Below are 5447 nucleotides of genomic sequence, written 5' to 3'. Positions count from 1 at the left end.
TAGTCTGCTTTAGACTTTGCTGAAACAGCCCTGCGGTTAATAAAAGGCTCCTTTTTGAACTCCTAATTTGTGTCATTGGTCTTTATCTCACCCCATTACACAAGTAAGGCTCATTTTAGGAGGGGAAAAAAAAACCTATCCCTACTTCTATACTATATACTGCTAAATTTGCCCTTTTAAACTACGGGTTCCATAAACATGACATCAGTTTTTTGTTCTAAGTAAAGGCACTTACCATATCATACATATCCTGGGTAGGAAATTTAAGAGAGTAAATTATGATGTCAACCTGGAAGGTTTAAAATATCACCTCAAGTACTTATTTGCTGTTTGACTCTGGGGAAGTTACTTAAGCTATCTAGGTCTCAGTTTTCTTAGCCACAAAATGAGGATAATATTACCAACTCAAATGAGTTAGGTATCTTGCATATCAGTACTAAACACTTATTGGTGCAGTTTCTTCTTCAGGAAAATAACATTAGGGTAAAATTACTCAATAAAATATAATTTCTTTTGAAATAAAAAAAAAAACCTTAAAGCTTCATACATACTAAGAAGGCTGAACCAATAGTTCAATCAGAATTTAAAAAGAAAACAAAGCAGGAAAAGGCTGAAGTCAGCTGAAAAAACAGACTAAAGTCATTCTTTCCTCTTCCCGTTAAGCCCCCCCCCCTTAATTTTTACTTTCGAGTAGAGAGGTTTGGGAATTTCCAACAAGCTGGCCAGCTGCCAATTCCAGAAAATAGCAAGGAGAAAACTCCCCTTTCCAGGGGTCCCTCCCCCACGCAGCTCCAGGCGCCTGGTCTGACAAGCTTTCTGAGAAGGAATGGGCTCACTGCAGACTTTCTGGCTCCACAGCCATTGTTTGCATGGCTGTTCTGCTCCTTATCCAGAGCTTGTATTAGCATAAGAATATCACTTTTTCCTTTAACAAGCAACTCATCCACACTTTCCCAGATTTCTAACCTCCTCCCACCAATCTCTTAAGCTAATATAACATGCACACACACAACTGGAGCAATAGGACTCATGGTTATTTTTATACCAGAGTAGAAAAACAGTTTCACCCAAATCTAAACATTAAAGGCTTAAGAAAATACTTCGCTTAGAGTTGTGTATGTCTGAGTTTATACACAGAAATCTTACCAAAAAGTCTGCCTTTAGCTCAAGCTGTGAGAAAAATCTTACAGTAACACCCCTGAGCCAGGAGCAAAGAGAACCAACCATATAGCTGAATTCTGACCTAAAATGGGAATGGGGAAGTTCCATTTTATAAACTGTCATGACTTTATCACCTTGAGCCTACCAATTTTATCACCACCTTTCAAATTACATACCGACTAGACTCTATCTGCCGCCCACGCTCAATTACTTATTCAAAACTAATCAGACATTTAACCTTTGTATTTCTACTCAATTGTATCCTTCTCACTCAAAATCTTCACTTTTCTTGTGTTTTAAAATTTTCCCCAACTCAGATATAAATTCTGCAGTACCAGAGAGGCAAGACAAATTAGTATGGAATTATATCACGTATGATTGATGCATTTTTTTTTTGTTGTCATCTTTTTTTTTTATGGACAGTGCCAACTGGGCATAGTGGTTTATGCCTGTAATACTAACCCTAGCACTCTCATTCTGGGGGAGGTCAAAAAGAGGTAAGCAGATTGCTTGAGCTCAAGAGTTTGAGACCAGCCTAAGCAAGAGTGAGACTTCCATCTCTACTAAAAAACAGAACTAGCCTTGCATTGTGGCAGGTGTCTATAGTCCGAGCTACTTAGGAAGCCAACAAAAGAGGACCTCTTGAGCCCAGGAGTTTAAGGTTGCTTTGAGCTATGATGCCATGGCATCCTAGCCTGGGCAACAGAGACTCAGCCTCTAAATCAGGGGTCCTCAAACAGGGTGCCAGTTCACTGTCCCTTAGACCATTGGAGAGCCGGACTGCGGGTCCTGGGACAAGTCAGCTGCTAAGCAGGACAGGCAGTGGTGGCAAAAACATCCGGTGGGCCGGATAAATGTCCTAGGCGGGTTGCATGTGGTCTGCAGGCTGTAGTTTAAGGATGCCTGCTCTAAATAAATAAATAAATATAAAATAAAAGAGACAGTATATTGCTGTGTCACCCAGGCTGGAGCGCAGTGACACAACCATAACTCACTGCAACTTCAAACTGCTGGGCTTAAGCGATCCTCTTGCCTCAACCTCCCAAGTAGCTAGAATTAGAAACATACTCCACCAAGTTTGGCTTTTTTTTTTCTGAGACAGAGTCTCACTTTGTCACCCTTGGTAGAGTGCTGTAGTGTCAACCTCAAACTCTTGGGCTCAAGTGATACTTTTGCTTCAGACTTCCAAGTAGCTGGGACTAGAGGTGCCTGCCCCAATGTCTGGCTATTTTTAGAGATGGATAAGGAGTTTTAGTGTTTTTAGAAGTATTTTTAGTGCTAGGATTACAGGTTTAGCTGGCCTAAACCTGACTAATTTTTAAATTTTATGTAGAAACAGGGTCTCACTATGTTGCCCAGGCTGGTCTCAAACTTCTGGTCCCACCTTGGCCTCCCAAATGGCTAGGATAATAGGCTTGAGTCACTATATCTGGACATAGTTGATATATTTCCATGTTTTATATTCCTCAGTAATATTAGATGCACAAGAAATGCCCCCCAGCTTATGAAGTTGCCATAGAAACAGGAGATAATCTTTTTTTTTTAGAGACAGAGTCTCACTTTGTCACGATGGGCTTGAGCCACTATTCTAGACATAGTTGATATATTTCTATGCTTTATATTCCTCAGTAATATTAGATATACAAGAAATGCTCCCCAGCTTATGAAGTATACATAGAAACAGGAGATAATCTTTTTTTTTTTTTTTTAAGAGACAGAGTCTCACTTTGTTGTGCTGGGTAGAGTGCTGTGATGTCACAGCTCACAGCAACCTCCAGCTCTTGGGCTTAGGGGATTCTCTTGCCTCAGCCTCCCAAGTAGCTGGGACTACAGGTGCCTGCCACAATGCCCGGCTATTTTTTTTGCTGCTGCAATTTGGCTGAGGTGGAGTTCAAACTCGCCACCCTTGGTATATGGGGCCAGTGTCCTAATCACTGAGGGTAATCTATTTTTAAAAGACCATTCAGTCTTGTACTGCAAATTCCCTAATCTGTTTCACTAAAGCTTTTTTAAGAAACTGCATTAAATAAAAAAAAAAAATCTCACAATAACTAAACCTAGGTAAAGCTATATACATCAATCTCTGGCATCTCTATGGTCAGAAGGCTAAGTCTACCAGCTGTTAATTTAATAGATCTGGGTGTCATTCTTCTGTTTCTCCTCTGGAATAAGCACAAATGACAAACAAAATAGGTGAAATGAATCAGTAGTTGCAGAAAAGCCTGGAAGGCGAGAGGGTCTGCCCACCTCTGTAGGTGCATATTATATGTACAGGTTGAATGTCCCCTATCAGAAATGTGGGTTAAGAAGTGTCCTCGACTGACTCAGTGCTTGTGGCTCAAGCGGCTAAGGCGCCAGCCACATACACCTAAGGTGGCGGGTTCGAATCCAGCCCGGGCCCGCCAAACAACAATATGGCTGCAACCAAAAAAAAAAAAAAATAGCCAGGCGTTGTGGCAGGCGCCTGTGGTCCCAACTACTTGGGAGGCTGAGGCAGGAGACTCGCTTGAGCCCAGGAGTTGGAGGCTGCTGTGAGCTGTGATGACACAGCACTCTACCCAGGGGGGCAGCTTGAGGCTCTGTCTCAAAAAAAAAAAAAAAGAAGTGTCCTCGATTTTGAATGTTCTTTGAACTTTGGAATATATGCATTTACACACCCACAGGTTCTGCACACCAAATGCAAAATGCTCCAAAGAGCACTTCCTTTAAGCATCACATTGGTGCTCAAAAAGTTTTTAGATTCTGGAGCATTTCAGATTTGGGATTTTTGGATTAGGGATGCTTAACCTGTAATGTCAAAATATTTCGTCCTTCCTTAATATTTGAATAGAGATAAAATCAACATAATGTAGTAGTATTCAGGGTCTCAGATAAGACTGATCGAAGTCTTTGTGCAGACTAAATGAGAGAATCTCACACATATAATATTAAATGGTAGCTATGTTAGCACATATAATCTTTGTCATTTTTATAATTTGAAAATTAGTCTTGCATGCATTATCCCATCTATATGACCCTTATAGTAAATAAAATTATTCTACTTTTACAGAGAAAAAATAAGTTAAGAAAGATAAAATGAGTTATTGAATTTCCATATATGTGCTGCTGAAGCAAGCACAATTTGTTGAATTTCAAATAGCTAGTATTTAGGAGAGGACAAATTAACACTTGTGTCTCCTAATTCAGAATGCAATGTTTTGTTAAGCATACAAGAAGTTATTTTCTTATTTAACCATGTAAGATTTTAATTCATCTTCAGACCTTTACAAGGAGAAAGTGAAACTCAGCAAAGTTAAAAATTGCCCAAGTTAACACAACCAATAAGCAGCATGTATGCTGCTAACAAAGCCCAAATTCCATTCACTGCATGAGGAGGAGCCACTAGGAAAGCAATGGGACTAAAATACTGAGACTACAGTATCCATTATTACACTGTTGGTTTTCAGTTAAAAAGTTCACTCTTCTATCTATAGACTCTGCTTTCTAATGCTGGAGCTAGGATACTGCTAACAGCATGTCCTTCACCAGCTGCTCTCTGATGGGTTCTGCCAACCTGGGAACTAAAGGAAGCTGGAGAATAAGAAAGGGACTTTCCTTTTTCCTGATTTGGTTCACTGTTCCCATCAGAGTTGACTGAACACCACTCTTTATAACAGGCAACAGCAGCAGTTGGTTCTGGTTCCCAGCTTCCTTCCACATTCCCACTACTGCCAGTTCCTATTGGCAACATTTTGGACTCAGCAGTACCTACTCCTCAGGGTCTGAGCCCCAGCTCCTCAAAACCCCAGTTCTGAGCTCCTCAGGCAGCAGCAGTAGTTGGGCATCCCACCTCTTCCTAAGAGCTAAAAACATGCAGGTGACTTTTGGTTGTAGTAATGTCTGGAATGTAACAGGACATACGCTAACCAAGGGACCAATATGGAAAATTCAATACCATGTTCAGGGACAATCCCTCAAAGTAAAGAGCTGTCTCAACCAAATGCCAGCAGTGTCCTCCTTGTTGAGAAATACTGATTCCTGACTAATATGACACAATTATCATATTTCATTGTCTAAAGGTCCTTTTGCTGTTCAGCTTTTCAAGTGGCAACAGTATTATATCTCTAAGAAGAAAAATTATCTTGATTAAACTAATGTTTGAATATAATTTTACCTTTTTTCATCCCACCTGACCACTTTATTTACATATATTTTTTGAGGCATAGTCTCACTATGTCATCCTTGGTAGAGTGCCATTGCATCATAGCTCACAGCCAACCTCTAACTCTTGGGCTTAAGTGATTCTC

Source organism: Otolemur garnettii, unplaced genomic scaffold (assembly GCF_000181295.1).
Source record: "Otolemur garnettii isolate 467f Iridium unplaced genomic scaffold, OtoGar3 scaffold00275, whole genome shotgun sequence".
In the NCBI taxonomy this organism is placed as follows: domain Eukaryota; kingdom Metazoa; phylum Chordata; class Mammalia; order Primates; family Galagidae; genus Otolemur; species Otolemur garnettii.
This window is presented reverse-complemented; position numbering follows the sequence as displayed.